The sequence below is a fragment of the Schistocerca nitens genome, chromosome 9 (assembly GCF_023898315.1).
Source record: "Schistocerca nitens isolate TAMUIC-IGC-003100 chromosome 9, iqSchNite1.1, whole genome shotgun sequence".
In the NCBI taxonomy this organism is placed as follows: Eukaryota; Metazoa; Arthropoda; class Insecta; order Orthoptera; family Acrididae; genus Schistocerca; species Schistocerca nitens.
Genome location: NC_064622.1, coordinates 350,234,041 through 350,261,945, shown reverse-complemented (window position 1 = coordinate 350,261,945; position 27,905 = coordinate 350,234,041). Strand labels below are relative to the sequence as shown.

Sequence of the window (27,905 nt, the reverse complement as noted above, 5' to 3'; positions counted from 1 at the left end):
ACAATCTACAACGAGATTGATCTAATAATGTGTATAGTCTGTGGTCCAATATGTGTGAAGGGGTTAAGAGAATGAGGGGTATGTGCTCAATTTAAAGAATTTAAGAAGTTAGCTTTTATTGTTGTTATTTATTGCTCAAAACAGAATGAAAGTGTGAAGAGTGGACTGATCAATGTTTGTACTGAATTTAAATCCTCTCAAAACTTCCCAGCAAACACAGCAGCATTTGCATGAAAACTCCATGATCACATCGTTAACCCTAGCAATACTAATATATTTTTAATAACGTGCATTACTGACAAGGGAAAATTAAAAAAAAAAATCAATTTCTTAATTGTTGTTTAATTATACTAACAACAGACTTTCTAAAGAGGTCCTCATGTATTAGTAAGGTTCAGAACATGAATATATTGTTTAGGACACTCTTAGCAACATCAACACAGTTTCGGTAATGTGTACTGCCAAGAGGGTGTGCTTTATGAACACCCTTAAAAAAATTTAAAAAAATTCAAAGTTTGTGAATTTTTGTTGACTTTTACTCACAGTATACTTCTTAAAGAGATACTGATGTGTCAGTAAGGTCCTGAACCTGAAAATATTGATTACATTATTTGTTGGGGAAAGTTACATCTACTACAGAGAATTAAAATTTGGGTCATATTTAACTGGAAAACTTATGAAACTTATGAACTTATGAAATCAGGTAGAAGAATTCATTAGAAACAATAAATATTTTTTCAAAAACTTTACAATCTAAGTAACTGACTAGATTACAATATTTTCAACAGGTGGGTAGCAGGTGGGTAGGTAGTATCTCCTCCCCTACCCTCCTCCCAGTCTTGTATTGCAAGGATTAATAGTCCCCACCTACTGGAATTGTGTAAGACCTGTACAATTAATAGCTGCAATATCACATCACATCTAAACCACTTTACAATGGCACATTAGACTACGAACATTAAAAAAAAAAAAAAAAAAAAAGCCCTTGGCATTCAAGGCTACCCCGAAGAATGTGGACAGTTCTTATTTAAAGACATTGCCTTCATCACCTTCATGAATGATGGATGACTTAGAATAACATTCAATACAACAATTGCTTTGAGGAAACCTTTTGGTGCCATAGAATGCATCAAAATATGGAAAAATGCCTTGTGGTTAAGTCAAAATTATTATTGAGTGTACTGGGACAACGATGGGATGATTTTTGCCTGTTTGGTAACATCAGTGTGAAGTTCTGAATAGACTCAACTGTTTAGTTAAAAGGTGGTGTAGTGTTGCTACCCACACTTTTAGCAAAAGTAATAAGAAGTGGTCAGAAATCTGCCACAAATTATTGCATTAGTAGCCACGGGTTAGTGGCCACTGTGTGGTGATATGTGGATCAGGCTACCCAGCAACATCTGCCATTTACAACCTAGTACTACAATATTTATGAAGTCAGATGAAAAAGAAAGGGTAACATATTTATGTCTGGCTCTATCCCGCACGTTTGACACAGTGTCTTGCAAGTGCTGCTTGATAAACTGGAAACAAGGTATAAGAGCAATAGCCAAAGATTTCACACAGTCATACCTACAAGACAAATATCAGGTCACACAAGTCACACACGAAGTGGGCGACACTATCAAGAAGTACAACTCCAGTCCAGCTCCAAGTATCAATTCCGGGACCTCTGTTGTTGATATTATATACAGTAGAGCACTGATTACCCGAACTAGTTTGGGGACATGGGTGTTTGGAAAAATGGTTTATTTGGATAATTGAACTGTATACTTTCATTTACTAATTTAACTATGACAACTATATATATATTTATAATAAGATAAATATCTTTTATTATTACAAATATAAGTACAGCAGGAATGCAACATTTTGCATGTACAGTACACTTTTATGGTACTAACATTTTAAATAAGTCCTTAATTTTGGTCTGTCTAAGGAAGCTTACCAGCTTATGAGCAGTTAAGTCACTCTCTTTTTTCAGGACAGATACTGGTAGCATTCATCTTGAGCTTTAAAGAATGAAATGCTTCAGAAGCAGCCGGTACGGTTTCATCTTCATTTGCTGGGCCACTAGTTGATGTCATGATGGCAGTGTCAGTGATGAGGTTTAAAATTTCACTGTCCTGCATGATTTGGTATCATTGATCTGCATTGTCAACACTCCTCCATTCTTGAACATAAAGTTTCTGGAATGAAAATTATTGGTGCCATTGGTAAGCTATCAAAGAATGTGAAACAAGAGGTACTATTAACCGTCTTCTTCATCACACTGATGGCAATTGATCCTCATGATGTAAAAAAACTTCAGACCCATATCCTTGATATCCTGCTTCTCAAAAGTTATTGAAAGAATAATGCATGAAAGACTCTCTGCTTTCCTGAACACAAGTAGAATATTAGTCAGTGAGCAAAATGGGTTCAGAAAAAATAGGTCAACTGAAACAGTTGTATATAATTTCCTAAAACTTCTCCTGATCTCTATAGATCATAACAAAGTAAACTGTGGGGTGTTTTTAGATTTATCAAAGGCATTTGATGTTATTGATCATGAATTATTGCTTGAGAAACTATATTGCTATGGTGTACGTGGTACTCTTCACAGCTGGTTTAAATCATACCTGTCAGACAGATACCAGAAAGTAGAAATAGTTCACGAAGGAACCTCTTACTTTTCAGAAAATAAGAAAGTTAGTAATGGAGTGCCACAAGGTTCTGTGCTGGGACCCCTCTTGTTCTTGATTTTCATAGATGACCTACCAAACTGTTTAACACTAGCTAATGCTGTATTGTATGCGCCGATACAAGTCTATTTATTAAAGCTCAAAATGAGACTGACTTGCAAACACAAAGTAGAAATAACAAAAGAAGAAGCAGGAAAATGGTTTAGAGATAACTGTCTATTTGTAAATGAGAAAAAAAACAGTATGGATGAATTTCAGCCACATATCGAATAAAGTAAAGCCCAATATAGTTTTGAAACTTGGTGATCAGAAGATTTTACACACTTCAAACACAACATTTTTAGGTATTTGGTTATACGAGCATCTAAAGTGGGATAAACATATTGAAATGCTCAATAAAAAGCTAAGTACATGCTGCTACATACTCAGAATGCTGAAAAACTGCTGCAGTGAAAATACAGTAATATGTGCTTATTTTTTTCTTATGCATAGTCTATTGCGGTATGGTGTCTTATTTTGGGTAATTCAAGTCTGGCAAACTGGTAATTCATTATTCAAAAACGAGCATTAAGAATAATGAAAGGGGCTGCACCAAGAGAGCCCTGCAGGGAAATTTTCAAAGAATTTCAAATAATGTCGCTTCCATCTTTATATATCTATGAAAGTATCTGCTTTTTCAAGTCTCACCCCCAATTTTCTTCTTTAAATAGTGAGTGCCATGACTACCCAACAAGACACAGGAATGATTTCCACAGAGAAACACACAAAACAGCCCAATATCACAAAAGTGCAATGTATCACCCCAAAATTCTTTTTAGTGCTCTTCCCTTAAGCATCAAAAAGACAGATAAGTTGAGCTTAAAAAATGTTATTAAGAGAATGTTTTTACAGTGTTACAGAGTACGTGGATTTTCAGAACATAGTGACATAGTGGTCAATGATAATAATAATTCATATTTGAACAAATGGATGAAAATAGTCTGCCTATGCACACTGTAATTAATTAATTATTGTTTGTTCTGTTATTTTATACTATAGTGGTCAATGATAATGATAAGTCATAACTGAAAAATAAATGTATGAAAATAGTATGTACTATAAATAATTAATTATTGTTTGTTTTGTTATTCTCTACTATACGCTGCATGAGGTACATATTTATATATGTTTTACCACCATAGATCTATGTCGTTAATTTACTGTATAATTACAAACTCATATAATGTAACATGACAACTTCTATATCATTGTATATGATAAAATGGATGCTCAATAAATAACAATAACAACGCACCAATTCTCAAAATCAACAGCCACAAACAATGGATACAAAGAGAACTTAGTAAAAAAGCTGAACAAGAAAATCAAGAACAGAAAAGAACAAACACCCAACTGTCAAAAACACAAGGACAAAACCACACACAAACAAATACACAAAATTCAAGAATAGAAACAACACAAAGTGTGAAAGAAACAGAAAGTAAAAGATGGCACACAATGACATACAACCACAAATACACACAAAGACTATCCAAATATTTTCAAAAAACAAGGCATAAAAATAGCACACCAAACCAACAACTCAATTCAGAAATACTTCCCAAAAACAATACAAAAAATTGATCTGCATCATCCATCATGAATATACCAACTGAAATGCAATACATGTGATGCAAGATACATATGTTTCCACCTACAAGCATGACAGTTTCACTAACTCTCTCTCTCTCTCTCTCTCTCTCTCTCTCTCTCTCTCTCTCTCACACACACACACACACACACACACACACACACACACAAATTGTTTCATAGGCTGGCAACACTCACAGCATGAATGAAAACAAATAAATAGGCATAAACACTGTGGCAGTGATGAAAGAAAAACAGCTAAGAAAGCCAATTGTAAATAGTGCAAGGCAGGAAATAATGCAAAATGTCAAAAACTGCAGATATGAAATGAAGCCTGTCATCACCAACCGCTGCTAGCAAGAGCGTAAAGAGCAGATTATGTAAAGAAAACATCGTAAGTAGCTTGCAGACCAACTTTATAAAGAAAACACTGTTTTTAACCTAAAAGAATCAAAAAATAAATATACAGATGTGTGTATCCAATTTACAGAATACCACAGAAGATGCTTTGTAAATAAAAGCAAAATGCATCTGGTGTAATTCTTTTTCATTACATTGCAGTCAGCTCAAGACAGATAAATTACAATAACAGATGTCAACAGCTGCTGCAGAAGATAGCCACACAAACAAACGTATTATGATCCTTGCATATTTTAGGACCAGGTGTTACTAATTCATGATGTGAAACAAGGGTCTTTCTTGGCAAAGCTTTCAAATTTAGCCCAGTCTCACTAGAATGTAAACATTTTGGAGAGCATATTGTGCGTCCCTCAATATATTCCTCAGTTTGGTTTTGAAAGGATCAGCTGCTGAAAAATCAGCAAACAGTTATTGTCCTTGTATTTGAAGTTCATAAATGCCTTGTCTTGACTGAAAGTATCTTAATCAGCCCTTGCTTGCTTTAAAATTCGATAGCCCTCCAAGACTGTCATTAAATCAGATTATCTTTTAACATAGAATGAGAACAGCGAAAGGATATCCTTGCTACATTTTTTGTGTACACCAGTTGTAAACAGCATCATCCAGATCCTTGTTCATATAGTGCTTTGTAGTTTCACAACTTATCTATCGGTCAATAGAATTAAGCTTAGACATAAAATTTGTGATGCATGGCCCTTTTTTTGTATCTGTGATTGTTGGCTTACCAACTTTGTACTCATTAGATCTCTTGGTTGCAGATTCAGCTTCCACAAACTTTTTATTAACTTCATATTTATTTCTCAAAGACAGGACAATACATTTATGTTTAGACATATTAATCACAAGTTTATTTTATGAGGCAAAACTAACACAAGTGATCATGACAGACAGCGAAAAGTTACAACAATCTTCGGCAACTCGGCATTGATGTTGTGGACTGGGGGGATGGGGAGAGGGAGGCGGGGGAAAGTTGGTGGGTGGGAGGATGCAAGACCGTAGCAGGGGGAGGGTGGCATATGTGAGTGAGTAACAGTTCAGTTAAGTGGTCGTTCAGATGACATGTTCATATAAACAGCGTTCTACTGTTTCAATGATCTGCCAGCAGAACACAACAGCAAGGCATTTAACTATGCAGATGACACAACAGGTGTTAATTGTGCACCCAACATGAATGATCTGGCCCAAAATTGTTCTTGTGTCTCACTTGGATTCAAAAATTCATTCCAAAACAATCACTCAAGCTTAAGTATTGCTAAAACATGTCTAATGAACTGGATGAAGTGCAGTGGAGTGTTGTGTTTGATGATGGTACAGAAATAAAATTGGATGATTTCCTTGGTGTAATGGTAAACAGGTATCTCTTGTGGGAGTATCATATTGAATTCTTATGCCAAAAATCAAGAAAATGAATGTATGCAATGAGAAGAATGGCAAAAGTTCTTAATTTTCTTAATTATGAGGAAGTAAGCATTACATCTACATCCGTATCTGAATCTATACTCTGCAAACCACCACGAGATGCAAGGCAGAGGGTACATCACATTGTATCAGTTATTGGAGTTTCTTTCTGTTCCATTCATGTATAGAGTGTGGGAAGAATGATTGTTTGAATGCCTCTCTGCATGCAGAAATTATTCTAATCTTATCCTCATGATCCCTATGTGAGTGATATATAAGGGGTTGTAGTACATTCCAGGGTAATTATTTAAAGACTGTTCTTGAAACTTTGTTAATAGATTTTCTCTGGGTAGTTTATGTCTGTCTTCAAGATTCTGACACTTCAGTTCCTTCAGTATCTCTGTGACACTATCCCACAAATTAAAGAAACCTATGACCATTCATGCATGCTGCCCTTCTCTGTATATGTTCAATATCTCCTGTTAGTCCTGTCTGGTATGGGTCCCACATACTTGAGCAATATTTTAGAACCAGTTGCATGAGTGATTTGTGAACAATGTCTTTTGTACACTGATTGCACTTCCCCAGTATTCTACAAATAAGACAAAGTCTACCACCTGCTTTGCCCACGACTGAACCTACATGACCATTCCATTTCATATCCATATAAAGTGTTACACCCAGGTATTTGTACAAGTTGTCTGATTCCAGCAGTAACTCATTAATATTTTAGTCATAGGATACTACATTTTTTGTTTTGTGAAGTGCAAAATTTTACATTTCTGAACATTTAGAGCAAGTTGCCAAACTCTGCAGCATGTTGGATCAAGATCTGACGAAATATTTATGCAGCTTCTCTTAGCTAGTACTTCATTATAGATAACTGCATCATCTGCAAAAAAGTCTGATTTTAGTATTAATATTGTCTGCAAGGTTGTTAATATACAACATGAACAGCAAGGGTCCCAGCACACTGCCCTGGAGTACACCTGAAGTTACTTCTACATCTGAGGATGACTCTCCATCCGAGATAACGTGCAGTGCCCTTCCTACCACAAAGTCCTCAAACCTGTCACAGATTTCACTTGATACCCCTTTTGACAATATGTGTAGGTGGGGTGCCGAGTCAAATGCTTTTTGGAAATCAAGAAACAGATGTATCAGGTTGCCTTGATCCAAAACTTTCAGTGTGTCATGTGAGAAAAGTATGAGTTGGGTTTCAAGTGGTTGATGTTTTTGAAATCCATGCTGGTTGCCATTGAGGAGTTCATTCCGTTCAAGATACCTCATTATGTTTGAGCTCAAAATATGTTCTAAGAGTCTACAACAAATCAGTGTCAAGGATATTTGTGACGAAGCAAGCTGGGGTATTTTTTCTTTCCCTCTTGTTTTGCCATCTGCCTACTTAAATTGTTTTTTTTTTTTTTTTCATTTTTGAACTTATTAGCATTAACATACATGAACATAGTCTGTATTTTTCATGAAAGGGAAAGGTTGGTCCTCAGTTTGAAAGAATATAACAAATATAAATTCTGTAACAATTGTAAACATTTGGAAGACAAAATGCTAGTAATCTTGAAGTATCTATTTGGTCTCTTCAAAAACATGTTAGCAAAGCCAGCCCTTAATTAATTCCAAAGTAATTAATAGTTTTGTCCAAAGTATTGTCCGCAGAACTATATTTGTTAATTTCACGAGTTAAACCAATAATTCGGCTTAACCGTTGTAGTAGAAGAAACTGTTAAAAAGACCAACGTTTTTATGTAGTCAGTTAATTTAATGAGTTAAGTTTTAATTGTCATTTCTGTAAATTAAACTTCAAAGAATGTGTAGTTTCAGCACCTATTATTGTGATGATATATAAGTCCCGATTTTTGGTCACGAGTCAGTCAGTCCACGGCCGAGTTTCAGACGAGAAGCCTGTTAGAACGACAACAACGCTTATACTTTAACTGTGAAATAAGTGTGTTAAAACAGTGAAGTGTCTGTTACATATGTACATTTCTATTCTTCAAGAACTGTGAACTTTGTGGTTAGGCCTTTACTGGTCGTAGATGTTCAATAGTAAAGTATTGTAGCAGTATGTGGATAGTTCGCCTGCTAACTATTAATGAGGCTTATAGGAAGTTAGAACTGTAGTGCACTTTGTATTTGGGGGGGGGGTGGAGGGGGGGGGGGGTTAAAAAGTGAAAGTAAAAGACTGTGAAACGCAACTATGCATCTGTCAGCTACATCATTTACAGAAGACAGTACTGCACGTCCACCCCCCTTTTTTTTTCTTTAGCCAGTATATCAACACCGAGGTCAACAATCAATGAAGAAACAAAGGAGGCGAACCATGGGTGAGGAATATTGTATGTGGGCACAATAAACTAGGACTTAGGAATTTTGAACAGTGAAACCAAGAGCATTTTACAGTACAGTGATGCAACAGCCAATCAGCACTTGGGTTTCATGGTCACAGTATGACAGCAGCCAATCAGTGAGGGGGTTCTATGGAAGCAGCCACTGAGTACAGGAGCAGCCAGTAGCATGCAGGTGGACACAGCTGGTCGAGATAAACAAGATGCCTCGCCGAGAGCATTACAACTTACAGCAGGCGACAAGTCGAAATAACGACAGCAGAGCAGCAGCAGATGAGTGATAAAAAGCAAGGTAATTCGTTGCAAAAGCTGTTTTGTATTAAGTGATACATAATGAGTGACCTTAATGAACAAGACAGTGTAGATGGAGGGACAGTAGGAGACTGGTTCTGTAGATGATAGAGATTGTAAATCAGACCTGGATGTAGCTTTGAATGGTGGGGACGAAAGTCCTATTGTAGATGAAATGATAAAAAGGCAAAAGTTTGTGGCAGATGGAAAATTGGAAGTGATGTTAATGGAAATTATGAGTAGTTTGAGTAATATGAGTACAAAAGAAGACATTGGTAATATGAAAGAAGACATGAATAGGATGGAAAGTAGTATGAAAGAAGACATTATTAGGATGGAAAAGAAAATTGATAGCATTAGAAGTGACATGGTTAACTTAAAGGATGAACTGAAGAAATAAATTAAAAAGGATATTAAGGTAGTCAGCTCTAATCTTTTAGAATTGAATAAGAAGATTGAAGCGGTAGCTAAAGATTGTGATGAAAGGATAAAGACAGTAGTACATAACACTAATGAGAAATTACCATTTATGAGTAGTAAATGTGTAGAAGAGAGAAAGAAGCTTTGTGGTGACTATAGTAGGAAGGTGGAGGCTTCTGAAAAACAGTGTGAAGATGAGGTCAAAGCTGCCAGGAAATTCTATGTTGAAAACAGTGTTAAACTTGAAAACCAAATAGATCAGATTAAAAATGATTTTGAAATGGAGGTAGAAACCAAGTGTGCAGTAGTGGTAGAGGCAAAACTGGTAAAAGTAAATAAAACTGTTGATTCAAAATTGGCCGAAAAAGAGAAAAAGATGGAATAGGTACAAAATCTAAAGCATAGAGTATGTAGTGTCCCAAACAGTCCGTCATTTGTCAGTTGTAAGAAATTTAATAATTTTGAACCATATGTGGGAGTGCATCCACTGGATTTCATTAGGGAATTTAATGATTTGTCTGAAACATAGAATGACAAAGAGAAAATGTCATTTCTGAGAGGTTTTTTGAAGGGGGATGCTTAATATAATTGTTAGCTTATATAGATCACCAGGAGGAGATGTAAATATATTTTTCGAAAGATTTGAGCTGCTTATGAGGAAAATACTAAAATCTAACATAAAACTAATTATCTGTGGCGATTTCAACATTGAAATGGCCAACAGTGATGAACATGTTACTAGAACATTTTTTAATATCTTAAGATCACTAAATTTACAATGTACAAATTACACACCAACACGGGATAAGGCGTGCTTAGATAATATTATAGTAAATCTTTCTAGAGATATGTACGACGTCAGACTTGCCAGTGGAGCCCTAGCTGATCATGAACCATTGATTTTGACATTCTCCTGTGATCAATTGCCTAAATCAGTCAGAATCAAGTCTAATGCCACATGGGTAAGAGGGCAGAAAGATGAATATATTAATTTATTTATTGACAGAATATCTTATGTTAACTGGGACTTTGTATACAACACACAACCTGGAAAGGGTGCTGGTGAAATGGTGTTTAACAAATTCCTGGAAATACTCATAGAGTTATGGTACTCCTGCTCACCATTAATCAAAAGTAGCCCTAAGCATAAACAGAAAAACAAACAGCTAAAATGGTATACAGATGAGCTAGCTCTCACTAGGGAGGAGATGCTCAGACTGTACAGAATATATAAAAATTCTTGTAAACAAGGACCTGAGCTAGATAATACTTCTTATAGAGCTTATCTAAAATGTAAAAAAATCTACAAAGACAAACTGTCCTTGGCCAAAAAACAAGCATGTGAACATTACATTGAAAGTGCTCCCAACAAATGTAAAGCAGCGTGGGATATCATCAACCAATATAATTCACAAACCCGTACACAAGATGCAATGCTGGTCCCAGAAGAAGTAAATAATTACTTCCTAACCTCAGTGAGTGAGCTGAAAAACAAAATCAAGCAAAATGGCACTTGTGCACTAGATCATCTTCGTGCTGTACCCCATAGTATGTATACTTTCCAATGGAATGTTGTCACCCCAGAGGATATTGTAAAAGCTGTGGCAAGGTTCACCAACTCAAAAAGTATGGACTGTTATTGGTTTTCTAACTATGTAATGAAAAAAATAATACACCTTATCTGTCAACCTCTTTCTTTCATTTTTAATATGTGTTTAGAATCTGGAGTTTTCACAGATGCACTCAAAACTGCTAAAGTAATACCAGTCTTTAAAAAGGGAGATAAGCATCTGCCCCAAAACTATCGACCAGTTTCTATTGTCCCAATTTTCTCTAAAGTTTTTGAATATGTAATGTACAGTCAACTAAATAACTATTTTGATAAGCATGATCTCCTCTCCAACAGACAGTTTGCATATCAGCATGGTAAAAACACCACTACTGCTGTCACTGAAGTTGTTAACCAGGTGTTAACTGCATTCGAAAATAAGGATCTAGTATCAGTCGTATTGTGCGATCTTAGCAAAGCCTTCGACTGCATACCATCTAACACCCTACTTGCAAAACTGGAATTTTATGGCATACACAAACCATCTTTGGATGTAATCGAATCATACTTAAGTAACAGGAGACAATATGTATCAATTAAAAATAGATGCTCCTCACTGAAGGAAGTTCGGACTGGAGTGCCTCAGGGCTCGGTCCTAGGTCCTTTTCTATTTATCATTGCAATTAATGACTTACCTTACCACGTAGGAGCAAATTCAGTTGTGTGTTATGCTGATGATACAACGTTGCTCAATACACACCATGACACAACAGAACTGCATCAGGCAACACAGGAAAAACTAGAACTAGTAATGGATTGGTTTTCTTCTAATGAACTCCTGTGTAATCCTGATAAAACACAAGAACTAATTCTGGGTTTAACTACAGCTGTTGAAAGCAAATCAATAAAATTGTTGGGATTCCACATTGACTCAAAATTAAACTGGGAGGAACACATTAGCCATATCTGCAAGAGAATAGCAAGAGTGTGTTATCTCATCTGGAGACTGACAGATGTAGTCACTAATGAGTATCTAAAGGTGGTATATTTTGGCCTCTTTCAGTCACACATTTCCTATGGCATATTGTTATGGGGACATTCTTGCTTTGTCAGTGAAATACTGAAAATTCAAAAAAAAGTAATCAGAATAATAAGCAAAGCTAAGCCCAAGGAACACTGCCGTCCCCTCTTTATCAAGCACATGATATTAACTGTGGTGAATCTATACATCTACACAGCACTGCTTTATGTCAAAAGCAACTTAAATGAGTTCGAGACCAGAGAGAACATACATCCCCACAACACCAGAGGCAAACTGGACTTTGACATACCAAGACACAGACTCACAAAGACTGCAAACTCACACAAAATAATGAGTTTAAAACTCTTCAATAAACTTCCAGCATCTGCTCGGTCACTGACCAATAATATTTTCAAACGTAAGGTTTATGACTGGCTTCTCAAACACCCATTTTATAAGATAACAGAATATTTTGAAATAAGCATTGACATTAGTATATAAGAATATTCCTAAAAGAAAAAGAATTAAATTGTAAAAACTTTACTGTAAAGTTATTGTTAATTGTATATTTAATGTTCAGACCTATTCCGCTGTAAGTGGTCAATGGTGAATAAACTGAATAAACTGAATATGGATGGGCAGCTCAAGTAGCTGATAGTTGTACTTCATGGCAAAGCTTTGAGAAAGCATTTTTTGATGAAAATTGGTCCAAAGAGAAGCAGCAGAGAATTTTGAGTGAATTTTGGGGAGGAGAGAGATTGACTCAAGGAAGGGGACAGTGAAAGGTTTCTGTCAGCTTTGGATAAATAAAATGAAATATTGGGACAAAGAGCTAAGTAGTGAATCAATAATTATGGGTTAGAAACTAAGTTGCCTCAGAAAGTTAGAGAGCTGCTTTTACCTGCCCCTAGGGGTAATATTAGTGATTTCTTGAATTATGTTGATAAGGTTTAGAGGGTGAAGCCCTCAGTGGAATATTGTATGAGGAATTTTGATGACAGTAATCAGTCAGGGAGAGAATTTCAGGTAGATAGGATGAACAGGACTAATTATAATAGAAAATAAAGGAATGGTTGGGTGGAGAATAGCCAGAATGGGCACCGAAATGATAGGAGAAATTCAAGTAACAGAAATGGAGGAGATGACTTTAATTCTGAACCAAACCATTTAAACTAGATAATGTTCCAGTTTTGGCTCGCATTTGAGCAGGTAGTGATGAAGAGCCACTTGTATATAAATGTTCTGTAATGGCAGGTAAGGGGAATGAAAATGATAGTTGTCAGACTAATGTGATTTCTAATTTTAGTGAGGTGTTGAATGAATGTGTGGGTAGCAATTTTTATCCCTTAAAAGGGTGAGGAGGAACTTACTACAATAAAATTAAGTGATGAAACAGAGTGTGTTAATGTTGCTCAGGATGTCAAAAGCATCAAAATGAATGTTAAATTTTTAAGAGATCATAAGGAAGTGAGTTGTTTTGCTTTGTGGTCTAATACTGGAAACAAGGATCAACCAATTAGCCAAATATTCCAGGACATTGAAAGTGACAGGGCATCTGATTCTGACAGTAGTTGTAATGACAATAGCAGTGGCGAATCCAGTAGTGATGAGGATGAGGTATTTGAATTTATAATTGACAATGATGGCCAGATGGTAAGTAAAGAAAGAGTAAAGGAGGATAATGTTAGGCCTAATGAAGAGATTGAATTTGAGAGAGATAATGAGGAAGAGGACCATGCTATCTGTCATTTGATTGTGTCTGCTAATCAATTTGGTAAGCAGGATGACAGTTTTTCCAGGGAAAGGATTAATGAGGATTTGTTGTATCAAGAAGATCACATAGTAAGTAAAAAGGAAGTGTGGGATCCTGTAACAACAGCAAGTACAAGGTATACATGTTAATTGTTTACTGGACAGTGGTAGTGATTTGAATGGTATTTCACAGGCATTTTTCGAATCTATTAAGAACATGAAGGGTATAGTAGTGATGCAAGTTTCTGGAATGAAAATTATTGGTGCCATTGGTAAGCTCTCAAAGGATGTGAAACAAGATATACTATTAACTGTGAAATTGGCAAAAATACAATTTGTTGGTGATCCAAAATCTCAGCATTTAATATTAATAATAATGTTTATTCAACATGGAATAATCAGATACAATCCCTAGAAATAATACAGTTTCAGGACATCATACACATTATTCATCTGAATACGTCAGTTTATAAATTACAAACTAAAGATTTGTTTGTACTAATAAATTTTACATTTCGATGGATTTTACGTTTGGTAGTATACAATCACGATATTACAAATATTGTTTTTATCAACATTATATTAGTTGTAGGTTACTTAAAACTATGAGCTTGACATACTTATGAAGCACTTTTCATACAGATATAATACTCGTCTAGGGAATAAAACGGGTTTTCAATTAGAATTCTTTTTAGCTGATCTTTTAATTTGTTAGTAGTATAGCGTCCCCAGTGCTATATTAAGAAAAGACTTAAAAAACAATATTTGTAAAGAAGAGACATTCAAAAATTGAATAATATATTTTTATCATGTAGCCGTAAAACAATAATTTCTCTGTCGAGAAATGCAAAGAAATACAATGCAAAGAAATAATTTATGACAAAATGATCTAAAGAGACGACAAGATACGCTCTTTTGTTAATTTTTTTAGTCGATTTCACTTCTTCACTTGTCTTGATGATGTACAGACGGACATCTTGCGAGTGCTGGCAAATGTAAGCATATTTGTATGAGTTAAGCATATAATATACTGATTTAATATTATTGTGCACTTTTAATTTGTAAGAGGTGATCCCGATTTCATGTCCACCTTCCTTGAATTAACCTGCATTCAAGTAATTTACAGTTCAACAATCGCAGCGACCGATGCAGCCAACGACGCCATTACGTGGCGATATTAACTTATGAAAAATTAGCGGAAGCGGAAAACTCGCCCGCTATTAACATAATATTAATTTTTCTCCACAGCCGCCCGACGTTGCAGAAAATACTTAGCTTTAAGATTCTTATTTTCTGTACCATAGCCGAGACCCAGAGCCAGGATTCTGACTACAATACAATGGTTAACGGAGGTAAGAAAAATATTCTCGCGCGTGTGTGGGCCGCAATTGTAATTAATAACTAAAGATCTTTTGCTTTAAAGTGAGCTGACTAGCCGAGGATATTAATATGAAAAGTTTATTACATTGATCAACTTGTATGCTCATGTTTTAAGATTCAGCGAGTCTAACATTCATTAAAGTAACAAATAATTTGAGATTAATATTGTTAAAAAGGAGAACGTCAGGAAAGCATTTAATCGTAAAATCAAAATAAAATGAAATATCATTTTTATTAAGGCCCACCACGTAAGTCGGCAACAATCAAAAAATAATAATAACAATAATAATATATATTAAATTACGACGGGCGACGGACGCGAGAGTAGGAAGGGTTGTGAGACTTTTTGGTACGGCATTGGCTAGCTTCAGCCCAGCATGAAGTGCATTTTTTTCATATAAAGCTGTTCTGTGGCTATTTACATGGTATCTGAACTTTTGCCTTGTACCATACTGGTGCAGGTCACAGTTGAAATTTGGATTTATTGTTTTCACAAACAATATAACTTTCAATATGTACACACCTATAATGGTAAGCACACCTAATTTTGGGAACAGATTCCGACATGATTCTCGAGGTTTGGCACCACAAATAATTCTGATAACTTTTTTCTGTAGTGTTAATAATGTACTTAGGTTGGCTTGAGTTGTTGCACCCCATATTTCTACAGCATAGTTCAAGTTTGATGAGAATAGGGCATGATAAGCAGTTTTTAGTACACACATGTCCTTGCAATATTTGCTAATCATATTTATAGCAAACGCATTCTTCGACAGCTTACATGCTAAGGAATTAATATGCATGTCCCATTTGAGGCTGTCATGGATTGTTATGAAGGGTATGAAAAAAGGGTATCAATGTCTGGAACACTTATTGACCTAAGTAAAGCTTTTGACTCGGTGTCACATGACATACTCATCAAAAAGTTAAAATACTGTGGCATTGAAGATGACACACTCCGACTATTCAGATCTTATCTACGCAATAGGTTACAACTTGTACATGCAAATAACCAGAGGTCAGAAATACTCCCTATAGAAAGAGGAATACCGCAAGGCTCTGTTCTTGGACCTTTTCTGTTCATTGTCTATGTTAATGACTTCTTGAATTACATACTATATGCTGACAATATGACATTAATAAGTACAGGAGAGAACTTACAGAGTGTACTGGACAAAAATAGAGAAATGATACAAATGGCTAATTAATTCGGATAGGTTGGTGTTAGTGGGAAGTATCCACCCGGACGGTGTAACACTGTGCCAAGATGTGCTGGCCGTGCACCAAGGCATGTTTAGCCACAGGGTGATCCTCATTACCAACAAACACTGTCTGCCTGTGTTCATTCATGCGAATGGACAGTTTGTTGCTGGTCATTCCCACATAGAATGTGTCACAGTGTAGGCAGGTCAGTTGGTAGATCATGTGGTTGCTTTCACACGTGGCTCTGCCTTTGATCGTGTACACCTTCCGGGTTACAGGACTGGTGTAGGTGGTGGGAGGGTGCATGGGACAGGTTTTACACCGGGGGCAGTTACTATCCGAACTCCGGAGATGGGAACTTGCTCTTCAATATATCCTCTCTTCCCGTTATCCACCAGGCCTCAATCTCCGCTAATTTCAAGTTGCCGCCACTCATACCTCACCTGCCATTCAACAACATCTTTGCCTCTGCACTTCCGCCTCGACTGACATCTCTGCCCAAACTCTTTGCCTCTGTATATGTCTGCTTGTGTCTGTATATGTGTGGATGGATATGTGTGTGTGTGCGAGTGTATACCCGTCCTTTTTTTCCCCCCTAAGGTAAGTCTTTCCGCTCCCAGGATTGGAATGACTCCTTACCCTCGCCTTTAAAACCCAAATCCTTTCGTCTTTCCCTCTCCTTCCCTCTTTCCTGACGAGGCAACCATTGGTTGCGAAAGCTAGAATTTTGTGTGTATGTTTGTGTTTGTTTGTGTGTCTATCGACGTGCCAGCGCTTTCGTTTGGTAAGTCACATCATCTTTGTTTTTAGACATATTTATCCATTATTATTTATTTATATTATGTTGTGTTAGTTATAAGAAATGGAATCATAAGAGGATGGAAGAAAATAAAGTGGTACCATGGTTAAAGAATTTCTGTCAAACAATGAGGTAAGGTAAACTGAAAATGAAAGGTGTCAGCATATGTGTAGGATAATTATCATCTGAAGTAATCAGTTCATGTGTGAAATTAGTATAATTTGGTGCAGCAGCAGAGACAATGTGCAGTATAAACCATCTTGAATGTTAGTTCTTAATATTAATTGTGGTCAGTGCAGTCAGTATATGCAGATAACCATCTATCAATTGAAGTGTGTCATGGCACACCCTCTTCTGATGTTAAGGAATTCCAACTTTAGACAGAGTTGCCTGGAGTAATGTGTGTGGAAAGAATAAGCAACATTTGTAAGTATATCACCCTTCAGGTTGGAATACAGTGAAATAATAGTTTTTCTGAGTGATAATGTTGTCTGGTCAGTAAGGAGAGTTAAGTTTGCCTTAACATAAGGATCTGTGACTGTGGAGTGTTTTTCAGTAGAATCAATTTTGCATTAGATAAGCAGAGCAGGTGTTTACTTGTTAGGTAATGAAATAATAATGGAATAATGAAGCAATGAATAATGCTAGGGCCTTGATGGTTAGGGAGCCTCTCTCTGCAGTAGGGATATTTTTTGAGAGTGCACTCAGCTAACGAGGTAAGAAATGTAAGTAAGATAATGGAGCTGACAGATATGATTGAGAAATGCAAAAGATAGCTCTATACAGACATGTGATGTAACTGTATTGATGATCTAATTTTGAACTAGGCAACATTGGGTACTGTTTATATTGTGCAATTCATGACACTGCAGCTGAATGAGAGATTAACTTCAGAGCAATATTCAAAAGTAATATAATGCTGCATCATGAAATCTATAGGTTATCTGAAAACTTCTTTGCGTGTAATGAGCGTATGAGCCTAAAGTGGTAACACTGGAATGAAGAACAATAAGTTTGCTGATTAACTGATAACTGTGGTGCTAGAGTGATGTGAATATTCTGACAGGTCAACTATTTGGTAGCATTTTGTGAGGGTTTAATTTTCTGTTTGAATGAGAGTACTGGTACTACTCAGAGTTAAGTAGACAAGTGGGATGACGATTTTGATACAACTTCCATCCCATTAATCTTGATTTGAATAGTAATTAAGTCATGTGATGGTGATTAATTTTTTTCATAATGTAATGAGTAGTAAAGCTATGCTACTGCACATATTGAGTTTTTACTAGAGGTAATGTACATATGCGATTGCAGCTTTCTCAGTCTATTCCACTGATGAATTCTTCTCAGGTTATCAGCCAAGTGGTGGCGTCTTGTCACAACGTTTCAGTGAGTTTCATACCCGCCATCTTCACCAGAAGATGATGGGTATAAACTCATTGAAACGTCGCCAGAAGATGATGGGTGCGAAACCCATTGAAACATTGCGACAAGACAACGCCACCACTCAGCTGATAATCCGAGAAGAATTCATCAGGTAATGTACATATTTTACGTGATATTTTGCAAGTGGGAAAAAAACAAAAGTGTTTCAATTTTAACCAGTTTCAGACACTGTTTTGTAGTGTAATGTAAACGTGATTTTAAATTTTGTTAGTTCACACCTTTTGTACTATAGTCAGTTTTGGCGATAATTATTGTGAAAAGTGAAAGTGACTTTGAAATGCAACTGTGCATCTGTCGGCTACATCATTTACAGAAGGCAGTACTGCACACCCACCCCCTATTTTTTCAGCTAATACATTGACACTGAGGACAACAATCAATGAAGAGATAAAGCAGGTGAGAACGGTTACATATTGGACTGTAGTTTTGTGATCACTTCTACTACTCTTCTTGTAGACAGATGTGACCTGTGCCTTCTTCCAAGAACTGGCCATGGTCTCTTGTTTAAGGGATCTATGACAGATTATTGTTAGAAAAAAGGCTAACTCAGCTGCAAATTCAGTGTAGAATCTGACAGGGATTCCTTCAGGGCTTGGAGCTTTGTTCAATTTTAACAATTTCAGCTATTTCTCGACAGATACTTATTTCATTCTCTTTTCAGTAGTATGAAGATTAAATTGGGGCAATTCTCCTGTGTTTTTCTCTGTAAATAAACATTTGAAAACAGAATTAAGCATTTCAGCTTTTTCTTTGCTACCCTCAATTCAATTGATGCCTCATTCGTTAGGGTCTAAACATGTACTTTGGTGCCACTAACAGCCTTTACATACGACCAGACTTTCTTTGCATTTTATGTAATGTCATTTGACAATATTCTGCTGCAGTAGTCATTGAAAGCATCACACTTTACTCTCTTGACAGCCAAACAGGTTTCATTCAGCATTTCTCTATCTGTAGCACCACACTTTGTTTTATACCTATTATGCAGTCCTCTCTGTTTCTTTAGAAGTTTCTTTACAGTGCTGTATGCCACAGAGGTTTCCTCCCATTATGAACTGTTCTACTGGGTATATATCTATCCAGTGTGTGGTCAACTATTATTTTAAACTTGAGCCAGAGTTCCTCTACATGCTCCTACCCTGCGCTGAAAGTTTCAGGTTCCGCATTGAGATATGACACTATTGATTTTTTACCTAGTTTACTGAACTTATATATCTACCAGGTTGTCTTAGTTGTACTTTGGTAATCATTGTTGCCACAATTGTGTCATGATCACTGATAACAGTTTCAATGTGGACACTCGAAGACATCAGGCCTGTTTGTTGCCAGTAGATCCAATATACTTTTATCATGAGTGGGGATCCTAACTATCTGTTCTAGGTAGTTTTCAGAGAAGGCATTTAATAATGTTTCACAGGATGTCTTCTCATGCTGACCACTAAAAAAATTGTTGAATGATTGATGTCTTCACTGATGATTACAGCATAACTGAGGTTTTCTCTAACGTGTTCAGTTACATCAAGAGATGAATCTGGTAAACGATAGAAGGATCCAATTATCATTTTATGCCCACTCCTTATACTGAGTCTTACTCAAACAATCCCACATGCAGCTTCAGTTTCTGTGTTGGTGGATTTGAGTTTCTCTCTTGTCTACTGCGATAAATACACCACCCCATTTCCCATTCGTGTATCCTTTCAATATATGCTTAAATTGTCCCCAAACATCTCACTGCTATCAATTTCAGGTTTCAGCCAACATTATCTGACATACTTTAATGTATCCATACCTCACATATGAAATTGAAGTATGGGGCTGCGCTGCGGCCAAGCATGTAAACAGGGTAGTCATCCTTAAAAATGAAGTAGTAAGGACCATATGTAAGCTTACTTATAAGGTCTCTTGCAAAGAGATTTTAAAATGGAAGCTATGTTTATAGAACTGTTCAACTTATTTTAAAACACCAGCAGTATAATACACTCCTGGAAATGGAAAAAAGAACACATTGACACCGGTGTGTCAGACCCACCATACTTGCTCCGGACACTGCGAGAGGGCTGTACAAGCAATGATCACACGCACGGCACAGCGGACACACCAGGAACCGCGGTGTTGGCCGTCGAATGGCGCTAGCTGCGCAGAATTTGTGCACCGCCGCCGTCAGTGTCAGCCAGTTTGCCATGGCATACGGAGCTCCATCGCAGTCTTTAATACTGGTAGCATGCCGCGACAGCGTGGACGTGAACCGTATGTGCAGTTGACGGACTTTGAGCGAGGGCGTATAGTGGGCATGCGGGAGGCCGGGTGGACGTACCGCCGAATTGCTCAACACGTGGGGCGTGAGGTCTCCACAGTACATCGATGTTGTCGCCAGTGGTCGGCGGAAGGTGCACGTGCCCGTCGACCTGGGACCGGACCGCAGCGACGCACGGATGCACGCCAAGACCGTAGGATCCTTCGCAGTGCCGTAGGGGACCGCACCGCCACTTCCCAGCAAATTAGGGACACTGTTGCTCCTGGGGTATCGGCGAGGACCATTCGCAACCGTCTCCATGAAGCTGGGCTACGGTCCCGCACACCGTTAGGCCGTCTTCCGCTCACGCCCCAACATCGTGCAGCCCGCCTCCAGTGGTGTCGCGACAGGCGTGAATGGAGGGACGAATGGAGACGTGTCGTCTTCAGCGATGAGAGTCGCTTCTGCCTTGGTGCCAATGATGGTCGTATGCGTGTTTGGCGCCGTGCAGGTGAGCGCCACAATCAGGACTGCATACGACCGAGGCACACAGGGCCAACACCCGGCATCATGGTGTGGGGAGCGATCTTCTACACTGGCCGTACACCACTGGTGATCGTCGAGGGGACACTGAATAGTGCACTGTACATCCAAACCGTCATTGAACCCATCGTTCTACCATTCCTAGACCGGCAAGGGAACTTGCTGTTCCAACAGGACAATGCACGTCCGCATGTATCCCGTGCCACCCAACGTGCTCTAGAAGGTGTAAGTCAACTACCCTGGCCAGCAAGATCTCCGGATGTGTCCCCCATTGAGCATGTTTGGGACTGGATGAAGCGTCGTCTCACGCGGTCTGCACGTCCAGCACGAACGCTGGTCCAACTGAGGCGACAGGTGGAAATGGCATGGCAAGCCGTTCCACAGGACTACATCCAGCATCTCTACGATCGTCTCCATGGGAGAATAGCAGCCTGCATTGCTGCGAAAGGTGGATATACACTGTACTAGTGCCGACATTGTGCATGCTCTGTTGCCTGTGTCTATGTGCCTGTGGTTCTGTCAGTGTGATCATGTGATGTATCTGACCCCAGGAATGTGTCAATAAAGTTTCCCCTTCCTGGGACAATGAATTCACGGTGTTCTTATTTCAATTTCCAGGAGTGTAGTTTAAATAGAGATGTGCACATTTACAACACTAGGAGAGACTATGATTATCATCTAGAAAAACATAACACAAAAAGCGCAGACTACAGCCCCTATTGCATGGGGGATCAAATTTTACAACAAACTTCCAAAAAGTTAAAAAGTCAAGCCACTTTTAAATGAAATTGAAGGAGTTTTTTATCATTAAATGTTTTTATAGTATTTAGGAATTCCTTTCAGAGAAGTAGAATACTTTCATTTGTACAAATTGTATTTATATACACCAGTAATCAAACTATATAACTTTATTATCTGCATTTATTTAGTTGTTTGCACACCATAATGAGAGAAGGTGTAAAATATATACACATTCCAAAAAAATTCTTGTATTTGTCTCTGGAGAAAAATAAATAAATATAAAGAATATCAAGCACATCAGGGGACTGTGAGATGAGGCTAGCTGTGCTCAGCGGAAAACTGCACCGTGCAGCATAATGACCGTAGCAAGTAGGTTTATGTCATCACATCAGTCTCTTGTTATGGCGCTGTGACTAATTACAAGGTTTCAGTAAAACAAATGTGCCTTGAAGTGATATGAATATGTATGACTTTTGAGGCAGAGGCACTCCCTTTCACCTGAGTCCAGCACCACTACCACGATGCTGAACAGTGAGCTGACTGGACATCATCAGCAGCAGCCAAGGGTTTGACATGGGGATTGTGCATGTTGCCACCAGCATTGAGTTGCCAGTGCTGACATAGAAGCAGCACACTGCTGGCATCGTGGCTACATAAGCCACCAGCCTTCCACTGGGCTGTCATCAACAACACAGGGTACCCACGCAGCATCCTCTCACCAGAGCAGAAGTTGTCTCCTGTACATTAGAACAGGCCAGGGTCAACAGAGGGAGGCATGTTTCACCTTACTGAGCCACATCAAAGCATGTGCTGTAGTTGAATAAACCATTATTTACTATCAGCAGGGTTTACACTGGGGCCAATTGCCTATCACCCACACCACCCACCCCAGAGTGCTGTTAGGGGAGCCGACATCATTGCAGTCAACAGCAAAGAGTGTGCCATCATCTGTAGTGCAACGTCTGATCCACAGCCTACAATGTCATCATTTTGGGTGAGTGACACTATTTTTGTTTCTTTGTGATGACAATCATGGGATTGAGGATTAGGCAGCCTGATGATAGTAGGGTTACTTTTGTAAACCTGGAGAACCAGTGGACATGTCACAGTATAAGAATAATTCTAGAGGTGAGTGTTGTACACAGAGTCTATAGTAGTTGTTTGCTAAATGATTTGTTAATCACTCTGGTCACATGGCTAGATAGTGTAGAGCATCTAGATGGTTCATTATTAGGCAAAGGAAGGAAGTTGATTGTACAAGTAGCCATGGATGCTTCTATCTGTGTTCCTGTTGGATTATTATTTGTTTGTTATTTTTGGATTATTAATTCCGAGTCACAAAAAAGAGTAACGATGAGTCAATGGCAAAATCAGAGACAGGCGGTGTCTCACATGAGAGAAGGCTATACAATCACTGGTAAATCAAGTAGCTCAACTAATGGTGGGTAAATTGGTTTTGGATAACAAACTAATGGGAAAAATGAGGAGACAGAGTTTTTAAAGTCATAGGTTCTAGTAGTGGATCTGGCTGTTGCTAACCTTGCTCCTCCCTTTTCTGGTAGATCATCTGTGGTAATATTAGCATTTGTTGAGGATCTCAGATCGTCAGCCAACATAGTGGGTTGGTCTGATTAGCAATTACTATAGATAGCACGATTATGTTTAACAGGAGACATCATTTGTATGGTGCACAGAGACGCTGTGCAAGGCAGAAACTTTTGATCAACTCAGATGGGGATTACAACAAAGATATAGGAAGCAGAACAGTGCACGGTTTTTGCATGAGCAGTCGAATGTGTTTTCGAAAAGGCATAATGAAGTAGTAGAAGACTTTGCAGATAGAATTAGCGAACTTAATGTACATACTTGTGAGTTAACACCGGGTGAGGAGGCAAATAAAGTGTTGCTACAGGAAGCTCAGCAATATGTGCTTGGTACTTTCCTAGGAGGTTTAGCGCCAGAGATATCTAGGAGGGCATACACCGGGGCACCTAAAGATCTCCATGCAGCTGTTAAAGTATGAGTAAGTTGATATATCAAAAGATGTGAGGAATTGGAGAACTGTGTCCATATTTTAATTTTGGATGTGCAGAAGGAATGTTACCGGCCATAGAGGGGTTATAGGGATGGCATGGTCTCCCAACATTTCCATATGGGTAATGGTAGAGATGGTCTGAAGGTAAAAAGTACCTGTTAAAAATAAGGAGGAACCCCACAACTGCCGCCGGCCGAAGTGGTCGTGCGGTTAAAGGCACTGCAGTCTGGAACCGCAAGACCGCTACGGTCGCAGGTTCGAATCCTGCCTCGGGCATGGATGTTTGTGATGTCCTTAGGTTAGTTAGGTTTAACTAGTTCTAAGTTCTAGGGGACTAAAGACCTCAGCAGTTGAGTCCCATAGTGCTCAGAGCCATTTGCCAACCCACAACTGCCAGAAGAAATTCCCAGTAAAGACAAATGCAGTAAAAATGAATGCAGAGGCAGAATCTGCCACTGTGGATGTGATAGGTGGTAGGGAATAAAAACTTTTATTGCACACAGTGGTATATTTTGCCAGTGACCTCGAAAAAATGGTTCAAATGGCTCTGAGCACTATGGGACTCAACTGCTGAGGTCATAAGTCCCCTAGAACTTAGAACTACTTAAACCTAACCAACCTAAGGACAGCACACAACACCCAGCCATCACGAGGCAGAGAAAATCCTTGACCCCGCCGGGAATCGAACCCGGGAACCCGGGCGTGGGAAGCGAGAACGCTACCGCACGACCACGAGATGCGGGCCCAGTGACCTCGAAAGAGTTAGTACGTAGGAGGGGTTGGATCCCACCATGTTACAAGCTATGTAGAGTAGAGGACAGGCGCGGCTCGTAGTTAAAGGCTCTGAGGCGGAGCCGCCCCAAAATATATGTTAAAGTAAATTTCGCAAGAACGCATTTCATAATTTAAATTATCAGGACGAATTTCGCATGTTTCCCATTCCGATTAAAATAACGACGGTCACCGTTTTTGGAACTGTTTGTATCGATAGATGTTTTCCGAACGGTTAGTAGTGTTTAGGCTGCGCCTTGGAACGTCCGTAAGCTGCATGTAGTATCGGTTTGGGGGCGTGGCTTCTACATAGTACTGCTCTTTATGGGCGACCCGAAGGCTCAGAGCTTGCAGCCTAAGGGTGTCATACCAACCGCCACACGTTTTTCACGTTCCACTATCTATGTAATAAAGGAATGTAGAGTGGCCGAAACTTCGATATCCAATCTCTGTCTCTGCACATCTCTACTGCGCTTCGATGCGTCATTAATCGACGTTTAGTATTATTGTTTTGATAATGTTTTACATAGTTGTTTTGTTTCAGCCATTGGCTATTTTATCCACATTTAGAATAAGTTTGCAAATATCCCGCCAGAGTGCACTAGACTGCAGTAACATAACGGTACTGCCATCTAGCGAGAGTTTTATAAGTGATTAGAGGACAAAGCGCGCGAAATTTGTCCCGTTACTTTACTTTCCTTTTCTTGCTTGCTGATGCTGACTGCTTTTGTTGATACCGTGTGATATTAGCAAGTTTCTTTTTCGGAGTGTATTTTGCAAAATTTTAGTGAAAGAACTAGGTGCACCCAGACCCGATCTAATAATCAATCAAGAACAGAAACAGTGCAAATCTAGGCAAGGATACCAACGTAGTTTTAATAGAGCAATGTACGATGCAGCTGAGTGGTTGTGTGGTTGTGAAGTGAAAAATGCATTTTTCTGTTTCACCTGTCTTCTTACAAAAAGTACTGACTGTGCGTGGACTGAAACTGGTATCACTGACTTAAAGAATTTTCACGCAAAGGTGAAAAAACATAATTCCAGCGAAAAACATTTAAATGGTTGCATTGAGTTTTCAATGCTAGGGAAAGTGGACATTATGTGCCAATTACACAGTGCTTACCGCCGTAATATAAAGATATATAATGTAAATGTATCAAAAAATCGGTATTTTCTGGGTAATCTGATAGATTTGCTGCAAAGTGTCAGAAAATGTAATGATGACGTATAAAAACACTAACCAAAGATTTTAACTCGAAGTTAGCTTCTAATGATATTTAATACCTAATTATATAAGATAGAGTACGTAAAATTATGGGTAGAGAGTGATCTGCCCACTCCCCTCCCTCTGAATTCTTAGTTGTTTCAGACTAATCTGTAGCGTAACCCGAGGTCTATGTTGGCTCCGATAAATGCCGCAGCCTTCCCCAGTATAGAAACCACGAGCCGCGCCTGGTAGAGGATGTGGTATATGACCATTGCACCCAGTAATGATGCATTTTTCATTTGAGACAATGGAGTTTAGGCAATATGTGGAAGTTATGTCCCATGTAATCGAGGACTACAGCATGGTTCTGGAGTTAGACTTTCTGCATCAGTGTTGTAAAATTCATGCCATAATTGATCTTCTACAATACATAGCAGAACATAGCAGGAAGACATTCCAGCTAGGGAAAGTTGTTGTCAGTGTTGTCTGTTGTGAGGAGCATCTCATATTAAGTACAATCTAGTTAAACCATGAACAATTACATAAAGCCTTAATTGGCATGACTGCATGTCAAGTGGCACTGGAAAGTCACTATGGACAAATCTGGAGCATGACTTGCCAAGTGATATGTTGTGTATAGTGGAACCACAGGAGGATAGTGAGGTACTGGATGCAGCATGTTGTTCGGTGAGATGTTGTATTATACCCTTAAAAGAGATATGGATGCAAGGTAGTACCTATCAATATGGGTAATTTGGGAGACAAGGAGGTTAAGTTGTTGAAGCGAACATTTTAGTCTGCATTACGGATTCTGAATCAGGAATATTACCACACACGTGGTGTAGGCTGTAAGAGGCCACAGGATCTGCTAGTACTTCACTTCGTGAGAAATTTAATCATTTGAAAGGGACAAAAAGGACACAGATGGAGGATCTGTTGCCCTACCTTCAAAACTGTGTTCGAAAGCCGATTATTATTTTTATTTTTGTGTTACAAATATTTAGCCAAGTCTGTTGAAGAGCACTACACGAATGTTTTCCAATATGTATCGAAATAAAGTCGTCCTTTTTCTTGATTCCCGGGACAGTGCGTAGCGCTATGGCTTCAAAGCCTTGCGCCCCGTTTCCTAAACTTCGACCGCGGAACGTGTGCGAATCAACGCCCCGGGAAAAGGGATGGTTTCATTGGCGCCTTAATGCCATTCCCTGCGGCCTTCTATTGCAGATTCTTAGCGGTGGTGAGTCTGATGTATCAATTAAAAACAATTTGTTTTCGGTGGAGTTCTGGAGTGTATTCTCATTCATAAACAATTGCAGTTTCAGAATAGCGATCATTTATGCGTAGTTACCGCAAAATCATTGTCAACACGTGTAATCTTTAGCAATTTTGACTACGTTTCTTTCGCGTGTGACATTCATACAAAGAAATGTCACTGTGGCAAACCCGTCTTTGTGCGATGTCTTAGTATTCGGAATTTCTATGTTTCGAATGTTTCTACGATCGGTATCATCTAAGAGAATGCACCAAATTGTCGTGAAAAATAAATAAAAGAATAAAATATAATACTTAAGAATTAATATACGAATGAAACATAAGAATATGAGAATTTAAAAAGATTGTAACCCCTGAAGATACCCTACAGACATATATTACATAATGAATGTATGAATCTTATTTGAAACCCGGTTGTAATAGACAATTAATATAACGTCCTTGTATCGCCTAACTTGTTAAAAAATATTCGTGTAGTAACCTTCTACAGTTATAGGTAGATATATGAAAAAATAAAATATATTAAAAAACCAGGTTTCAAACAAGGGACGCAAAAGTGATAGGCAGCGATACTAACCACTATGACAACAGTTGTATTAACCTCAGCGCCTGCTAAAGGTCTTCTAAATTACGTCAAAAACATGCCTGGCGTTTTCTCAGAAACGGTCGAGTATCTACAGACGAGCTGATACACGTGTTTGCATTGGTTACTGGGAAATGGCACATCCCGTGCAGGAGGGATGGATCA

At 38.3% G+C, this 27,905-nt stretch overlaps 1 long non-coding RNA gene across 1 annotated transcript; it reads right to left on the bottom strand.

Annotated features, from left to right (window-relative positions):
* Positions 1–519: 519 nt before the first annotated feature.
* On the bottom strand, positions 520–27,905 carry LOC126203930 (uncharacterized). Its single transcript, XR_007540420.1, has 3 exons — positions 27,735–27,905; positions 1,949–2,189; positions 520–589 (listed from the first exon to the last, which is right to left on the bottom strand). It is a non-coding gene; the product is annotated as an uncharacterized LOC126203930 (long non-coding RNA).